This window comes from Pelobates fuscus, chromosome 3, assembly GCF_036172605.1.
Source record: "Pelobates fuscus isolate aPelFus1 chromosome 3, aPelFus1.pri, whole genome shotgun sequence".
NCBI classification, from domain to species: domain Eukaryota; kingdom Metazoa; phylum Chordata; class Amphibia; order Anura; family Pelobatidae; genus Pelobates; species Pelobates fuscus.
Genome location: NC_086319.1, coordinates 127,580,835 through 127,600,647, shown reverse-complemented (window position 1 = coordinate 127,600,647; position 19,813 = coordinate 127,580,835).

Sequence of the window (19,813 nt, the reverse complement as noted above, 5' to 3'; positions counted from 1 at the left end):
AAACGGTCTGGAGATGGACACATGAAGGGACAAAGTCATAACACCCCGGGCCGACCCCTCTCTAGGCCTTAGGTGCTGTAGTTTCCCTGTACCTTAGGGCAGGCATCACAGTGGTGCCCCCTCTTTCCACAATAAAGGCATAACCCCTCCCTTCTATGGTACGCTCTTTCAGCCTCAGTTAACCCCGTAGCGCCCAATTGCATGGGTTCAGGGGATGGTGGCCTATGAGCGGGTAGTGCTAGTAATGCAGTACTGGGTAGAGCAGGTAACACCCGTGTATCCAGCCGTCTTTGACTACGCCTCTCTCTAATACGGTTATCAATAAGGATCACATGGTCTATAACATCATCCAAAAGAACAGGATGCTATTTCATCCAGTATGTAAGCGGCCAAACCCTCCTGAAAGGCTGTTACGAGGGCGTCATTGTTCCAAACCACTTCAGCTGCTAGAGTGCGGAATTCGATAGTGTAATCCGCTACAGATCTATTACCCTGTCGTACCCTAAGCAGAGCTTTGCCAGCAGAAGCAACCCTACCGGGTTGATCAAATGTGCGTTTGAAAGCGGTCAAAAAGTCTGCAAAGGACATTGGGGAAGCATTCTCCAAATGGATGTCGATTTGGTTGAGGAAACCACGACACAATGATGGGTCACCACTGTAGCGCTGTGGCAGCGTCATATGCACTACATGAGCAGGAACGGGTACCGGAGTGGGAATGGGCTCGGGCACAGCAGCAGCAGCCTCCTGAACGGCAGGCTGCAAGTGTGCAGTACGAGCCAGTATGGTTTGCAAAGCTTGAGCAAACTGATCCATACGGTGGTCCAAGCCATCCATTCTAGCCTCCTGATTAACTAGGAGCTGTGGTATGTGAGCAGGTTCCATTATGGCCCTGTTGTAATGTCACGATTCGGGGAACCCAACACGCTAACACACACACAGACACACACACACAAAGTGTGCAGTACCGGTCCTTAGAGTGGCCGGGTTGAGCACACACAGAATAGTCAGGAGACAAGCCGAGTAAGGGGAACCAGAAAACAGAATAACGAGAAACAAGCCGAGGTCAAAGGGTAGGAGAAAGTCACAAAGTCAGTATAACAAGCCAGAGAGTACGTAACCAGAAAGCACACGTTCAGAATCAATACTATAAAGCAAAGACCACAACAGGGCAGGGAGGAACAGGAAAGGTAAGTATTTAAACCAGAAGGTTAATTCTGATTGGATAATTTCCAATCAGAATTAACAATCCCACATGGGAGATATCTAAACCTCCCACTGTGATTGAGGCACTGTGCCTTTAACGCCGGGTCAGGTGACTGACCCCGGCGTGTAACAAATTGGGTGGTCTCCCAGCGTGCAGCGTCATGCATGCTGCCGCTGGGGGACTTGGAGGAAGACGCGGGCGGCATCCGTGGCTGGGAGGATGCAGCCCGCCGAACACATGGCAGGAAGGGGACCGCGGACGGCTGGAGGGTGAGTGCCGCGAACGGACTGCAGCCTCCCCTCGCAGCCGCCCGCGGGATCCTGACAGCAACACACTTCGTTACCCCTACTTTTACCCTTTTTGTCACTGTACCCCACTCCCTCTAGCATGTAAGTTCATTGAGCAGGGCACTCAACCTCTCTGTTGCTGGGCGTCCGCTTGTCTGGTTACAATTACATGTCTGTTAGTCCACCCACTGTACAGCGCTACGGAATTTGATGGCGCTTTATAAATAATAAAATAATAATAATCATAGGCATGTTCAAGGGTATGCCCAGGTGTATCTGACCATAGAGTTACATTTTCTTCCTTGTCCTCTGTTCAGATATTAAAAAGACACTCAATGCACCATAATCACCTCCACTGATTGAAGTGCCTATGGTGCCTAGACAACTATGCTTCCTTGATGCCATACAAAGCAGCAGGCAGTGACTGAATGAGAGTGTCAGCTGAGCACTCTCAGAGCCTATCACAGCCCATATTCCTGGTATGAATTGATATGATGCAAAGAGGAACTATAGTTCCACCACCACAATGTCATCATTGTGGACCTGGAATGGTGCTACCTAATGGTGTGGCTCAGTAACACAATTTAATTTCAGGCCACATATGGCCTGGGGGAAAACTGCCATCAGAACAGAATAGCCCAGTTTTGAAGAAAAAAACGCAAACTCGATTTGTAAGTTTTACTACATGACAGGAGGCTGCATATTTTGTTAATCTTCCTTTATTAATTCCATACAGCAGCAAGGAAAAAACACAGAAACAATCAACCAATAAGAGAAAAAAAAATTGTATACAGAGGGTTTACACCGTAAGCACCTCCTTTGCTGTCCCAACAGGACATAGTACTGTTCTCCTCTACCAAGGGGAGATTATTGTTTGATAATTATATATTGTGCTTGTGTACTTAATTTACACACCACTTTGACACTATCGCCTTTCTGTACTGCTGGATTATGTCTATTCCTTCCTTAGTTCAAATGTTTCTTCTTACTTGCTCTTTGGCCCTCTGTCACTGCTACCCCCTGCCTATTAATCTTGTGCTCTCCCTCTCTATCTTGGTGCCCTTATTTTCCTGAGACCTGGAGTGTGTAGGGTGGGGGTTTCTACATTGCCGAACACTCATTTGCTACATTGGACACAATTTCCTGCGCCTGCCATATTGGATCGCAGATTGCATGCCCTATGCTACATGGTTTATTGATGCTAAGGCAGGGAATAGTCACCCAGGCATAACTATGAGCTGTGCAGACAAGATCTGCATTTGTGTATAGGTTGATTGTGGAGGCAGGCATATTACACACATGCTATTAGCTAGATTACCTGGAGGTTTTCTTCCCACACTGTTTAAGCCACCACATTGTCCAGATGGTGAATACCTTCCCATTCTGCATACTGCATACATAGTGATATCCTAAAAAAAGTGGACAACTTTGTATCTATATTTATACATAGAGTATACTGCAAGGTGAGCTCTTGCTACATGAATCCAAATTTCTTCCTCTCGGCACATTACAGATTTTACCTTTTCAAGAGTGCACATTGTATCTCTATATCTTGTGGCCTCTATTGAACCAGTTGCCCACTGCCCCCTTGCTAACCCTCTCCTCATAAGTTCAAAAACAGCAAAATGAAACCGAAGAAGCTGTATAGAACCAATCTACATGCAGTAGATTACTAATATAGCGGTTTTAGGTGATTGGGAATGAGACATCTGGTATGGTAGAGTATGAAATCAATTTGTTAGCCATTCATGCTGAACAAAACAATGTTTACCTTAGCTACCATGCATTGCTGTCAAATGGTGTGTTTTATAGCCAGAGGCTTCAGCCATTTGCAAATCATTTCATGTTTATCAGGTACATACCTTGGGCTGCCTTCTTCTAGAGATAAATTAATCTCTGGTAATTTAATAGAAATGTCCTTAGACTACAATAGGAAGACTGTAATTCAATTACCAGAGATAAACTTATCTCTAGCAAAGGAATCCAGTCCCATCCTTAGTTGTGTTGTGCTGATGTCAACAGATGATAAATGATTCCACACTAGAGAAATGTCAATTTGTCTTAAAACAAGTGCCCTTAGGGGTAGTTCTGAGGAAATCATGCCATTGAACTAACCATTTATTATTTGTTTTGTATACTTCTAGATAATACAATAATGTATGCCTTCATATAGGTGTATACAAATAATTTGTCACACCAATTAAGGTGTCTGAAATACAGACGGAGCATAATTGTTCAGTAATTAATGAACATTCAAGTTAGAGCAATCTAAAATGTTATATTTAAAATGTCTGGAAAAATGTTTGAAAATTAACAGTAATAAAATGGTAAAATAAAACCAATAAATGTTTATCCGTCATACTTTTAAAAAGAAAAAGAAAAAAAGCTTTATTTAAAGATCTGATATTTGTAGCATCAGTTGTATCAGGATACAAAGTTTTTAAAGTCTTAGTTTCAAGTGAATAACACTTGAAATTTTATATAACATATTTTATATAACAAAAGTATTTACCAAATCACATTTCTTAAATATTACGAATCGAGCTGAACATAATCAGTAAGGTTTTGCAGGCATAAGGAAAAATATATAGTTATATCATCATCCTGTTTAACAGTGCCTTATAAATAAATTTGATAAAACAATATTGCTAATTATCTTGGGGAAAAAAAGCCACTACAAAGACCTGGAAAGGTTTTTGTTATATTTTTTTATTTGACTGTGTTGAATCCGGTAGTTTAAAATATATTATTTATGATGAAATGCTATTTTTATTATGTTTGTTTTTTGTTTAATATTTATTTTAACTTTCCTTTGTTAAAACATGGTTTCAAAGATTAATAATTTTAAACACTTAAGGGGGTTACAATGGGTACTCATATATCTAGTCATATCAGCACATGAGCAATGATGATCTCTGCCTGTGGAATTACAAGAATCACAAGCTTTAGATTTAAGGACAGTGTTAGGGTAGAGATGAAATGTAGAATGGGGAAAACCAATTAACCCCTTAAGGACACATGACGTGTGTGACATGTCATGGTTCCCTTTTATTCCAGAAGTTTGGTCCTTAAGGGGTTAAAGGAACACTGTAGTGTAAAACAAAGTGTATTCCTAACACTAGAGTATCCAGTTAACAGTTAGGTGTCTGCCTATATGAATGTGTATATCAGGTTTTGTGTACATATTAAATTGTGTGTGTATATGAATGAGTGTGTGTGTTTGTATGTGTCTTTGTGTTTGTGTACAAGTCTGTCTGTATGTATATTAATCTGTATGTCTGTGTATATATAGAAATATGTTTTGTGTATATGCATGTAGTTTAACAAAAAGATGATGCAGATAGAGACAAAAAGCAATACAAACTACGTAATTCTGCCTATTCTCCATAACCAATGCAATGTGTGCACTGACTGTGCATGTAGTACAATAATGGACACATAACACCTGCTCAGTCAAGAAACTCAAGAAAAGCTCTCCCCAGCAGACCATTCTCAGGAAGAAAGCCGAAATGTAGAGTTGTTGGAAAACTTTTTAACCCCGGACTTTCCTGTCCCCAAAACAACTTTAATCAGCTCTTAGGCAAACTTGGCATGTGCAAATTCAGAGCCAAGCGATGAAAACCCGAATTTGGTTGGTGTTTTGTAGATAACCAAATTGCTATACTAGCTTAGAAAGAACATATTTAAAACCATAAGCTACTTGAATTAACTCCAACAGTGTGAGTAGGCTGCAAAATGTGTATCACATTTAATGAATGACTTGGGTATTTTTCCTCATGACAGATCCAGATGTACCTATCTGGACCAAAATGTATACATAGTTGATCCAAAATAGAATCATTGGTTCATAAAATGGTATATTAAAATGGAGGAAAGGAATGTGATAAACATGGCTATAATAATTTTCAAACAAGGTTCCTAAAATTTGCACGTAATTAAGCCATCTAATATCCACATTTTCTTTCTTCTATCAGAAATAACCAGTGCTGCAATTCAGCTACAATATATTCTGACATATGATGGGGCATAAATTTCATCTAATTTGAATTTAAGAATAGCTGTATCAATAATTATTAAATACATTACATTTAGAGGGACTCTCCATTGCCAGGAACACATATCCGTTTTCCTGGCACTGCAGGACTCTGCAGTGCCCCTCTCCCTCCCACCCCCCATCCCATATTCCTGAAGGTGTTAAAACCCCCTACAGTGACTTACCTGAATCCAGCACCGTTCTTTAGGCTCCACCCATGCTCCTCCCCCGTGGACGTCAGCCAGCGGGAGAGACTAATGCGCATGCGCGACAATGGCCCTGCGCGCGCATTAGACCTCCCCATTGGAAAGCATTATTCAATGCTTTCCTATGGGCATTACGGCAATGCTGGAGGTCCTCATGCACAGCCTAAGGATGCCCAGAATCGGCTTAAACACTTTTCGTGATCTAAGAACACGGAAGTCCCTTTAGTAGCTGTCTGATAGACAGCCACTAGAGGAGGACTTAACCCTGCAAGGTAATTATCGCAGTTTATAAAATCTGCAAATCTGCAAGGGTGGTGAGAGTTGGCACCCAGACCACTTCAATGGGCAGAAGTGGTCTGGGTGCCTGGAGTGTCCCTTTAACTGTTTAGGAATACTAAGAATTAAGAAATATATGGATATAGCCATAAAATAATCATGAATCATTAAAGCTAAATTGTGTTATGTGAAAAATCTTTAATAGGGAACTTTCACTTATCTGGAATTTGCACTGTTGAATAAAAACATGAAAATCACCTAAATGTCTGTTAAAATTTTTCTCCAAGATGTTCCATTTTCGTTTCTTTCTTTCAAATGATATTGTAATTCAGTTCAAGCACCTCACAAACACACATTAAAACATATTTAAACACAAGGATAAGTAACCATAATACAAATAATCAAGTGAAGTTACAGCTCCCTTTAAAAATGAAACACTATTAAAAGTAAAATAAACATTCCTTTCTCATTTAACATGTACTGAAAGCAACTATTATAAAACACAAGCAAAACATATAACCATGTTTATGCTATAATTATGTGTTGTTGTTTTTTTTTATTATTATTAACATGTGATGTGAAAAGTGTATTGTTTGCCCAGTCTCCTAGAGATAATTTAATGACACAAAGACCATCAATGATTAACACATAATATCAAATGATCTTTTATATGCAGGGTGAAGTTTAGCAGCTAAAACCACATGTGCCATTTTATTATTGATCAGAATTAATTGGGCATTTAAAGCTCAAGTGATGGTCAAGGCAGGGTTCAATTTCTATTCAAAAAGCTTAATTCAAAGAGGTTAATAGATGCATATGCAATTTGTCCGGGAGATATGTAATAGATGTACATAATAGATTTCTTAGATTTCAATATATTCCTGATATAAAAAGAGTTGACATAGCTGCTAAGTGGCATAGCATGAGACACATTTTAGGGTTACATTAACATTTTATCAGAACATTGCCATTATTCTACTAGTTTGACAAGCAATCCTATGATTGAAACAGCTGAAAGAATCTGGGCTGATCACTATGATGGATTACTTCGGTAAAATGTATTTGTTATCTCCAGTTTGGTGGACTTCATTTTAACTAGGTCAACTATGGATGAATAATGGATTGGCAGAATGATTAATGGTAGTGTGGGCTTGAGATGTGTCTAATGATCAGAGCAAGCATAAATAGCTTCTTATTGGCAGTCACACTTCTAATGAGTGTGTGTGTGTGTGTATATATATATATATATATATATAGTATCATATATAGTGATATACATGTTGGAAATAATATTGAGTAAATAATTAATGAAACTTAATGTGTCCCAGGTTGACATGGAGATAGTTCAAATTGCTGTGCTTGTTTAGGAAGAAATAGCTGTGCTTGTTTAAACTTTCTGCTTACATTATCCTTCTTTGCTAAGGCGTATGCATGTAATTACGTACACTGATAAGACACACCATCTACAATCCTGGCATAAATCTAATATTCAAATATAAAAGGAAATAAATTCTCGTCTGAAGATATGATTTTCTAATTCACCCCACTTTGTGATTGCCTTTTGGGTGTTACTGTTGTATCTGAGCTAGCTATGTATTATGTATCATGATAATGATGGCGGAAATAAGGTATACCTAGTCCTTTAGATTTAGTGGGGGTAAATAGAATTTTGTATTCCACCAATGCTTTCCTCAGAGGCAAGCACGATGATCTGTTTCAGTCTGCAATACTTTAAAATCAGGGATTGACAAAGGAATGGGGAAAGTATGGTAGTGGTAAAGAAATCTTGGCATTACATTAATCTTAAATGAGGCACTCATTCCTAGCCATAAAATATTAGATTTATGCCAGGATTGTAGATGGTGTGTCTTATCAGTGTACGTAATTACATGCATATGCCTTAGCAAAGAAGGATAATGTAAGCAGAAAGTTTAAAAGTAAGAACATCCATTTTGTTTCAATTACATCAATTACATTACATCAATTACATCAATTACATCTAGAAACCACCCAACAAGAGTTCAGAATTGTTAGCAAATGCAGGAGGGATATATTAGGGTATGCGATCTTCAGGAAATAGCATAAGTCATAATTTATTATATTCTAATATTCTTGGGAGCAAACTGTAATCCCTGAGATCAAGGAGCTGTTAATCACTGCTTATAATAATAGTTTCAGAAAAAAAGGGCAAATGACGGGTGACATGAGACAGCCCTGTTGATTACCATTGTATATTGAGAACTATAAGGGATTTGTGTGGGGTATGGGAAGACTCACGTTAGGGGTACAAAAAAAAACAAGTTAGCAATCAACACTTTTTTATAATTTTAACAATAACAACAATGTTAAGAGTCTATTTAATTAGAAACCAAATTCTGGTCATAAATACTGGGTGTATTTTCATGTTGCTTGGGGTAAATCCCACCTTGACTGGATGAATACTTTTATGGGATAAAGAGTTGTAGTCTATTTAATATTAGTTAGTGAATCATTTTATATCAACATTTAATAGTGAGATTGGCCTGTATTGACCGGGGTCCAAATGTGTTTACTTGCAGCCAGTCTTGTGGATTTTTTGTATTATGTGGCCTCCCCTTTCCACCCAACTTGTGACCAGTGACTGTTATCCAGGGCCGGCGCATCCTACAGGCAACTTAGGCAGTCGCCTAGGGTGCACCTGCCCTGGGAGGCGCAAGATTTGAGTGACCCAGCTAGAAGGTATGTGTGTGCACACATACACAGAAGCATACAATGCATCTTTTACATACACACACACTACTTATCTTTAATGCATCTCTTATACGCACTCCATGCACCCCTTACAGACACACACACTGAATTACATTACATACACAGAAACACACAACACATTCCTTACACACAAACACACACTGCATCCCTTACACAAACTGGTATCTCTATACACTACATTCCATAAGAACACCCACATCCTCTCTAATAATCATAGGCATGCGCAGCCTATTGCATTAGGGTGTGCACCCTAAAGCACAAACACATGCCGGGTGTGAGGGTGCTGTTTGTGTGTTGTGTGTGTGCGAGGGTGTTTGTGTGTGTGTGTTTTGTTATGGTCCTGTTAGTGTGCTGTGTGTGTGAGGGTGTTGTTTGTGTGATGTGTGTGTGTGTGTGTGTGTGTGAAGGTGCTATTTGTGAGCTTTGTGTGGGTGTTTTGTGTTTGTGAGGGTGCTGTTAGTGTGCTGTTTGTGAGGGTGCTGTTTGTGTGTGTGTGCTGTGTGTGTGCTTGTGAGGGTGCTGTTAGTGTGCTGTGTGAAGGTGCTGTGTTTGTATGGGTGATGTGTGTGTGTGTGTGTGTGTGTTTGTGAGGGTGCTGTTAGTGTACTGTGTGTGTGAGGGTGCTGTGTATTTGAGGGTGCTGTTTGGGTGCTGTATGTGTGTGGGTGATGTATGTGTGTGGGTGCTGTGTGTGTAGGTGTTGTTTGGGTGCTGTATGTGTGGGTGTTGTGTGTGTGAGTGCTCTATATGTGTGTGGGCGCTGTTTGGGTGCTGTATGTGTGAGGGTGCTGTGTGTGTGAGGATGCTGTATGTGTGTGTGCTATATGTTTGGGTGATTGTGGGGGTGGAGGTGGGGGCAGATTACTTAATGTAGGGAGGGGGATCCTTGTTGCTGCTGCCATCCCTGGTGCGGAGATCTGAGCGGAGAGTCCACGAGAGTAACCCGGCGGAGCTGCTGGCTAGAGCTCTAGAGCCCGGGTCCTCTCCTGCCTCTCTCCATGCTGTAGTGGGCCGGTGAGGTAGATATTTGATATCCCCATGGAGATATGGCCCATGGAGTCTTAGAGCAGAGCCAGCGCTCGGATAGCACCGGCTCTGCATGAGCCGACAGGAGATCCTGAGATCTCCCCTGCCGGTCTCAATCAGAGGTGTGCCACGGGGATTAGGGTGTGCCCAGGCACACCCGGCACACCCCGTGCGCACGCCTATGATAATAATAATACATAACACATCCCCTACACACATACACTCCACTCCCTGTGAGCGAACTCATGGGTGGGCCTTGTAGGCATCAGGCTTATGGACGGGCCTTGTAGGCATACTCACGATCAGGCCCTAAGGGCCCAGACCTTGAGCTGTGTAAGTGGCCCAAAAAAATTGAGCTGCTTCCTGTTCGTTGATTTTTGTGAGAAGAGCCTGTTTTAACACCAGACCAGTGAAGCCAGACTGCAGCCTGAGCCCATCATCAACCTCTTGTCCTCATCTGGTGGTAAGTAAGCAATCCAGTATATTATCAGTGGCACTAATAGTCACCAGAACTACTACAGCTCAATGTAGTGGTTCATGTGTATATAGCCAGTACCTGTAGGCTTTTTAATATAAACACACTGCCTTTTCAGAGAAAAGACACTGTGTGCAGCACTGGCATTGTGACGTCATATGGTGGGCAGAGCACAACCCAGCAGATTTGTTTTGCTTTCTTTTACATTTGTTGTTAGAGCGTGTTATCTGCTTATACTCATACCTTCTGCCTATCTCCAGCTTTTGGTGAGATGATTTGGTGAGATGATTGTTGTTGCATTGTGTCATGTGCATGTGTATGCTGAGCATTAATCGAACACCCATTTACTATAAAATTGTACATTGCTATTTATAGTTATATTTAACACTGGGAGCAGATGGCATCTGCTTTCCTAGATTTTATTAAGCTTTTCATACAGTTAAACAAACTATTTTCAATTTGTGATCTGAAAATGTTGGATGTGGATGCTCATACACAAAATCAGTAGGGAGACCCCAAGTGCAGTTATTAAAGTTCCCAGGCCATCGTTTCAAGGTAGACAGGGTATCAATTTATATGTATGTTCTTGCCTTTTCTGTCTTCTACTCTGATCAAAGAGGATTGAAGTCAAGTGCTATTGTTAAAGGGTTACTCCAAGCCCAAAAACCACTTAATTTTAAGTGGCTTGAAGTCTGTATGTGCAGCTGTATGCTATGAAACCCCTTTACTACGGGCGAGTTCAAAGTTGCTACTGTCAATTCTGTGCATATTTACTTGCATAGAGGAGTATTAATTGGCTTAGAGCGATCAGCCAATGCCCTCAAATAAAAAATAAGTGGCAGGAAGTGCATTAGGTTTCTTGTAGCTCTGCAGAAGCCAAATGTCAGAAGCCTTCTGCAGAGGAGACCTGGTAACCAGTAGAGACCCAACTATTTTGCCCCGTTTCTTGCCCATGGCATTAATATTATTATTATTATTATTATCATTGTTGTCATTTATATAGCGCCAACAGATTCTGTAGCGCTTTACAATATTATAAGAGTGGGGATTCAACTTGAAATAGGACAATTACAAGAAAACTTACAGGAACAATTGGTTGAAGAGGACCCTGCTCAAGCTAGCTTACAGTCTATAGGAGGTGGGGTGTAAAACACAATAGGATCAGAAATAGCAATCAAATAAGGTGGGAGTGAATCAGAGCTGTAGGAGAGAGTAGAGTGCTGCCCTATAGGAGTGAGAGACAGGTATGTGAGGTAGAGGTTACTCTGGGAGGCCATAAGCTTTCCTAAAGAGATGGGTTTTAAGGCACTTCTTAAACGATTGAAGACTAGGGGAGAATCTGATGGTGGAAGGCAGGCTCTTACATAGGATAGGAGCCGCACGCGAGAAGTCCTGGCTGCAGTGGTTATAATGGCTAAAGTAATCCTTTAAGTATGCTTGTATCTGGTAATTTTTTTTTTTTTTTTTTTAATTAATCAACTCTTACATTTAATCTATGCAAGCAAAATATTATTGGACCTTTAGTATAAGATCAACAGAACCTCGGAGCACCAAGGATTTGGGAGTTGATTCATTTCTCAATATAATGCATTATAAGTTTGTGTATTATATACTTGGATTTATCATATAAAACTACTGATAAGCTCAAGCTGAATTATTCTTAGTGTTCAATGACTATAATGGGCAAAAATGTTTATTGTGGAATTTAATGGTCCTCGTAAAATCCAGTCCTTAATAAAAAACAAAAAAAACTGTTAGTGTAAAAGATAACTGCCCGATTGTGTGAAAAGGGTTTCAAGCACTTAGCGAGTTTATTCAATAGTACTCAGAAAAGAACATAATTAAACTCAATTAAATACAATTTAAAAAAACTGTTTTCTATGTCAAATTAATTGCAACTATATATCAAATCACCACATTTTGAGCCTTTCAGCTAAAGAAGCTGACAAGTGCGCTGGTACTGGCAGCAACTACAAATGCTTGAATTAAAAACTTGGATTCCTTCCCATACATAAACTGTGACAAGACACTTAACATGCACATGCCTCTTCTACAAAGTGAACCTCTAATTCATCAAGATACTTCTCTACAGTTGGAGTTCTGATTTAGCTAATTTACTGTTCAGATCCTATTTAAAAAGGTTATTTTCTTAAAACATTGGCAGGGTATCCAGGAATTCACTAAGCTAAGTGGGTACTCCATAAACTAATTTACATAATAATATCCAGATTAGCATTCCGTTTAGTGACTGTTCAGTCAAAAGTAAAAGTGTGTGTGGAGATCACGGAAATCATATACTTGTTCGAAGGAGTAATGTTTTCCAGTAGAAGTGATTTTGCAACAGAACTGAGAGCTCCATTTTGCTTTGAGCTTGCTGCTAATGCATGCACAACAATTCAATTATTTTTCTTTTCAGTAAATGTTTTCAGTAAAAGGTACACTTGATTTATACCTGGCATTTTTTAGTGTTCTGCACTCCAAGAAATCCAAGGTGGGGATCATACCACCAGCGCTGTTACCAAGGAGCAGTTAGCCTGCTCTTTGCATGTGAGTACTATTTTAGTTATTATATATATTGTTGTTTTTATTCAGTGAACACTATTAGTTGTCTCTTTTTACCCTCTTTCCTGAGTGTGGACCATACCCCAGACGGAAGAAACCAACAACATATCCCATAAGTGGGGATTATACCGCTGTACGCCCGTCACACTAGAGCGAGCTATAGCTCTACTAAATGTGAGTTTATTCCCATTTATTTCATCAATATACACTTTGGACCGTTTATAGTGCACTATTGTTTATTTTTAATCTGTTTTTTGTCTTTCATATGAGTGGATTCATCCAGAAAAAGACACTGAGGATTTAAGCACTTTATTCTATATTTGATCTGAGTAAGATCCTTTTTATTGGACTTTTTTTTACTGATATTTGGATTTTTTACTTATTTTATGTGTTGGGATTTTATGTTGGGATTTTCACTGCTCATTATATTTTGTTATAAGAATTGGCACAGCCCTTACTTCTATTTTTCTCACTTTCTTACTACCTAGCTGTGCCTTGGTATATTGACTTAATTTCTTTGTAGGGCCCACCATACCATCATAACATAGCGTGGTTATTCACTTAAGTGAGAAATGTTGGGGATTTACAGTCAATTCAAAGTGAATTTCGAATTTATGGAAAAACACAGTTGTCAGCTATGCTTCCAGTTCAGCTACTTTGATTTTAAATTGAAATTCACTTGAAATTAACCTTTGAATTCCCGGCAATTCAAACTTTAGTAAAATAACCCTGTTTGTTTTCAAGATCTCCAGTTCATGTTATAAAAATGTTACTGATTGTTGTGTTATGAAATAAAATATTTTTATAAAAAGGTTCCGCTCATTCTGCTATGGTTTTGTAAAATACTAATATCCTTATCACACTGATTGCACAGCGATTGAACTTAGCTATCCAATCAGTTTGAAATGTGTGGCTTACTTAGCATATCACATTTGTTTATTGTGATTATATGTATGTACAGTATATGTATTTTTGTGTTTTCATATGTATATGTTTTTTATTTTATATTATTTTTTTTTTTTTAGACAGAAGTGTGTTATACTTGAGCATGCTAGGCTGAACGTGCGTATATCATGGCTAGTTGCACTGAAGGTATGAGTATATAGCAGTACATTGTTGTGAAAGATGGCTGTCATGTTTAGGGTGTAGATTGCACTTTATCAACTGTGTATTTATATCAGCAAGCTCCACCACTAGTTATAAATCAAGTGTGAGTCGCCCCATGAGATGAGACTAACATAATACATGTACGGTTAAGGTAAAGGCATGTAAGAAACTACGACAATAAACTCTTTAGGAGGTGAAATAATGACATGTTTAAACGCTTGCTACTTTACGATTAGTTAATGTGCAGAGAGCAGTTCATGTGATCAAAGGCATGGTGTGGAGGATCGGCTATAGTGGGACATGCTTGGCAGGCTGCTGTTTACTGCTTGTGCTCATCCGATCCCTTCTGGGCGCCAGGTGCAGACCTTGGGAGTCCCTGATACCTGGAACAACAAAGGCAAGTCTCTGGCTGAGTGCCGGGTTCGCGGCTTGAGGTGGTGGAAGCTTGTTTTGTCGGGTGGTCGGATCTGTCCCGGTGGTGCTTCACGTCCGGTGAGGGATTGTGGTGGCTTAAGGTGGAGGCGAGTGCTTGACGTGGGGCAGGCTCTGCATTTCTGTTTGTGCCTCGGTCCCGTCTCCGACGCCTTTTGCGTTGGTGGATTTTAATGGGGACTGCTTCGCTTAGCTGTGGTGGAGCTTGTTGGGGCTGTGGTGGAGCTTGTTGGGGCTTCCTGCTTGTTATTTGCTTCCAAAATTGATTAAAGAGTCTGTCCAGCTTAGACTTAATATCCTGCCATGCTTTGCTGGTACCAGGAGGACACATGGCTGCCGCCATATTAGGAGAGTCGCAGATGAGTATGTCAGCCTGGGCGGCTGTGCTCTGTGCGTCCATTAGCTTCAGACCGCCTCTCAGGGGTGGACCGGGATAACCCCCATCGGTCCGAGGGGGTAACGGAGCTCCTGCCGGGAAGTAGCTGCTCCTAGACATCCCAGGATCAGGAGATCGGCCACCTCTCCTGCCCAGTGAGCACCAGGCCACACTTGCCACGCAGAGGTAAATAAGACTCTGTCGAGTTGCTGACCGCTATTAAGCATGTCGGGTCGGTCAGGTAGGAGCAACATTGCTGGGTCATCCCCTTCTGGGGAGAAATTCGCTTGTTGATAGCTGCTTAAAGTGAGATATTGAGGGAGCTCACACGAAGTGCGTCTTTCCTCCTTGACAGCTAGGCCCCGCCCCCCGGAAGCTGCATTCTAAGTGAGAGGAGGGACAGTGTAGCTGCTGCTGATTTAATAGGGAAATCGATAGCTAGGCTAGTGTATTCAGTGTCCACTACAGTCCTGAAGGACTCATCTAATCTCTGCTGTAAGGACAGCACTCCAAAAAGCTAGAACATCAGTCTGCTTTTTTTTTTCTGTGTAATCTAATTGCAGTTGCCTGCCTGCCAGCGTGTGTGTCAGGCTCACAGCGTATACTGTGCCCACTTGCCCAGTGCCACCACTCATATCTGGTGTCACAATAGCTTGCATTAAAAAAAAAAAACTCTTTTGACTGTAATATAATAGCAGTCAGTTTCCTTCACATGTGTGCGTTTCAGGGCCTGCCAGGGAACAGTGTCACACCAGTGCAACTCATATCTGGTGTAACAGTAGTGTACATTTAAAAAAAAAAAAACAATTTGACTGTAATAGATTGAATAGCAGTTAGTTGTCTGCAAGCGTGTGTGTCAGGCCTACAGCGTCTACTCTGCCAACTTCTGCCAGTGCACAGTGCCACTCATATCTGTTGTCACAGTAGCTTGCACGCATAGTACCACTAATCGAAAAAAAAAATGACAGGCAGAGACAGGCCACCGTCGTGGTCGTGGTGCTGTGATTCCCTTTGGCCCTAGAATAATGCCCAGTGTTCAGAGGCCACGTATCCTGAACTCGGAAAGTTCTGAGGACATAGTTGACTGGCTAACACAGGACACCCAATCTTCTACAGCTTCCGCTCGGAACCTTGACGCACCATCCTCCTCCAGCTTAGCTTCGGACACCTCTCAAGTTACCACTCGCCCGCCTGCCGCCACCACCAACACTAGCACCACAGCCACTTCACTTGATCTGTCAGAGGAGTTATTTACACATCAGTTGGAAGAAATGAGTGATGCACAACCATTATTGCCAGAGGATGTAGATAACAGGGATATGTCTCAGTCAGGCAGCATTACACACATGGACGTACGGTGTGATGATGATGTTGTCATCAGTGAGGACAAGGAACGGGACATGGCTAGCTTGGTATCCAACCGTGTGAAATGGGGGGTTTGCGGTTGTGCAAATGGACTGTTTGCGGTTGTTTGCGGTGCGTTAAATGGGGAGTTTGGTCTGTCATTGTGAAGCGGGCGTAACCCTTACACTACCTGATCGATACAACATCATACCTGAAGTTTTAAAGCACGTTATTCCAAACAATTTAGGAATGTTAGGTGATTTATGCCCTTTATGGATTAAAACCAGACTCTGCATCAACTATGTAATTTTCCATGGGAGTTTTGCCATGGATCCCACTCCGGCATGCCACAGTCCAGGTGTTAGTCCCCTTGAAACAACTTTTCCATCACTATTGTGGCCAGAAAGAGTCCCTGTGGGTTTTAAAATTCGCCTGCCTATTGAAGTCTATGGCGGTTCGCCCGGTTCGCCCGTTCGCGAACATCTGCGGAAGTTCGCGTTCGCCAACGGAAAATTTTATGTTCGCGACATCACTACTGTTCAGCTCATTTGAATTTAAAAAAGCGTTGGAAAACCGAACCACAAGGGCATGAAAATGTGCCAATTCGTGTACACCAAAATATTAAGTATATATTTTACAGTACACTTCTAGGTCCATCCCCCACACCCCCCACTTCCCTATTTGGTTCACAGATACAATGGTTTACAGATTTATTAAATATATGATTTATAAAATAGATGTCTTTACTGATCTTCCTTTTTTTCCCTCTATTGGTTACCGTATATAATCGAGTATAAGTCGAGCTTTTCCCTTCGTATAGTGGCAGTACTTACAAGTGGGATGTTCCTTAGGATTCTGGACAAGAAGCTCCCCCTTCTTTAGAATTTAAATGCTGTGCTCCGCCTGCTGCCTCCATATAAGCTGTAACTCAGAGACACTCACCAGTTCTTCTTGTCCCGGCAACGGGACGGACAGGTTCCCCCACAGTGCAGGTGGAGATTTGGTGCGTTCAGCACAGGTTGCTGACCGGGAGGTGAGTGCCCGATAGTTTCCCGGGCGGGAACTGAGCGGCAACAGTACTTCCGGGTTCGCGTTACGGAACGTGACCGGGTACTGTCTTTTGTGGTTTTTTTCTGACGGAGTTCCCAGGCGGTTCTCCTTCATTGCTCATTACGCATGCGCACAGCGTTGGAACGCACGCCTGGGAGGCTTTGCGTTCCACCAAACACAGAATCACGCTACTGAGCATGCGCGAAACGGTGTTTGGCGCCAAATTTAAAATTTGGATACATGGCTGTGCAGGACCTTCCTGACCCCAAGGGTGGGTGTACAGTTCTGGTTCTCCGTGTCACCTGCCCTCCTACACGGATCTTAGGTGATTTAAGGTGAGGTTTAACTATTGAACTCTCCTTTTTTTCATCTTTTGTTTTTATGCATGCTTCTAGAATAAGTCCTATGTCTCCAGATAAGACAGATATAGACAAGATGTCAACTTCTGTTCCAAACACCACAAGTAAATCTAAGCACTTATGTTGTCTGGAATGTGCGTTACCTCTACCTGACGGATGTCGCAAAAATACATGCAATCAGTGCGCAACGGATCGGCTAGTAAAAGCCGAGCAGACTGATATGGCATCCTTCCTGGGCGGGTTTCAGGAAAATTTGTCCCAGACATTTGAAGCTATTCGGGAGAAACTGCCCACACAGCGTAGGAGGAATAGATCTCCTTCTGTGTCTGACGTCTCTTCGCCTTCGGATATTTCCAGCCTGGCTTCAAGTGTGGAGGAGGGGTTTCCACCAGAAGAGCTGAAGAAATGTATTAAAGAAGTGACGACGGCGGTACAAGAAACTGAACCTACCAAGGGTAAGGTTAAAGGTTTCCCAATGTCTCCTTAAATCTTGGATCTCCATCATTGAAAGACGTACGTTCAAGTCAAGCTACAGTCTGGAGAAAAATGGGAAGATCTTCCTAAGTGGATGTTCAGATTGACCAGCTATCAAAGAAAACCACTATACCCATTGGCGAAGTCTCAGGGCTTAAAGACCCAATGGACGAACAGGCCGAAACTTCGTGTAGTAGAATATTCCAGGCCGCAGGATATCAGTGCAGAGCTGAATTTGCAGGTTCAGCGGTTCTCAGAGCTCAGAGCGTTTGGCTACTAGCCCTGGAAGATTCCATTATGGGAAATCTGATACAGATCCTTCCCATCTCTTGTTCCTACTGAAAGATGAGTTTTCTTTGTTTATCAGCGAGGACTATGGGTTTGTCGTCGGTAGCCAGAAGAGCTCTTTGGCTACGAACATGGACAGCTGACTCTGCGTCTAAGGCATCCTTATGTGAAATTACCCTTTGAAAGGAACAAAAAATTTTTTTTTTTTTTGGCACTCCTTTGGAAGACATTGTTAGACAGATGTCTGATACGAAGAAAGCCCTGCCTCGGGATTCAAGAACCCAGGGATATTAAAGTTTTCAGTACAAGGGTCAGAGGTCCTTTCGTTACCAGGGCGGTTTTGCAGGTTTCAAAAGCATGATGGCCTATGGCCATACCAGCCTGAAAATCCCTGATCTCGTCAGATCTCAGAAGCCATCCAGACTCGGGCCTGGTTAGTACTTGTATGGGAGACCAACTATGTACCTCAAATAAACAGCCAGTGGTCTTGACAGGAATCCAACAGGCATGACAAAAGAGGAAGTTTTGACGCCATAAGAATGGGAGGACGCCTTCGGTTCTTCACCCAAGACTAGGAAAGAGTGCTTCATAGGTGGATTACAAGAACCATTTCAGAAGGTTACAGAATAAAGTTTCATCGAAACCACGTCCATCCTTCCTACTGTCAAGCTATCCATCAAGAGTAAACAAATTCTCTTTTTCTTTAAGAAATGTGGTAGAGAGGTACCCAAACGTTGGGTATTTCAGGGAGTTTACTCACGCCTTTTTTTCTGGTTCAAAAACCAGATGGAAACTGGTAAACACCTGCTTACCATGACAGAAGTTCCGTATGGAACGTATTTTGTCTTTTGACACACATTTTACAAAGGGAGATTACATGGCAGAGTTGGTTTAAATTTGCTTATCTCCATGTACCGGTTTCAGAATCTTCCCGGAAGTTTCTCAGGTTTGCGGTTCTAGCAACACTGGCTTGTTGGTCTAGTGGTATGATTCTCGCTTCAGGTGCGAGAGGTCCCGGGTTCAAATCCGGAAGTGCCCAAGCATTCTTGTTTCAAGAAAGCGAAGGATTCTCCATTTACATTTAAACTCTTCCCTTTGGCCTGTCTGAAAGGTATCTCGATTGTTCCATACCTGGACGTTTGGTTCCTGAAGGCCCAATAAAGACAACTGCTAAATCTTCATCTCACGATTACAATGAAGGTTTTAAGAGATCAGGGTTGGATCCTGAACCTGGAAAAATCCAAGCTGACGGCGTCACGAAGTCTAGAGTTCTTGGGTCTTAGAGGAAATTCACAGTCCCTCTCTCTTTTTCTACCATTAGTGAAACAATTGAGGATTTTAAAAGCCGTATCAAAGCTGCATAAAAACCTAAGTTCAATCAGAGATGCTATGAGGTTCTAGGCCTCCTCGCTTCTGCAATCCCAGCAGTGGCTTGGGCAAAGGCAGAAGCAATACCATTGTAATGGGACATCCTTTCCCAATGGACACGAAAACAGGGAGATCTAGACTCTCCCTTCCACCTATCCAAAAGGGTGAAAGGACTCCTGAACTGGTGGAAAAACA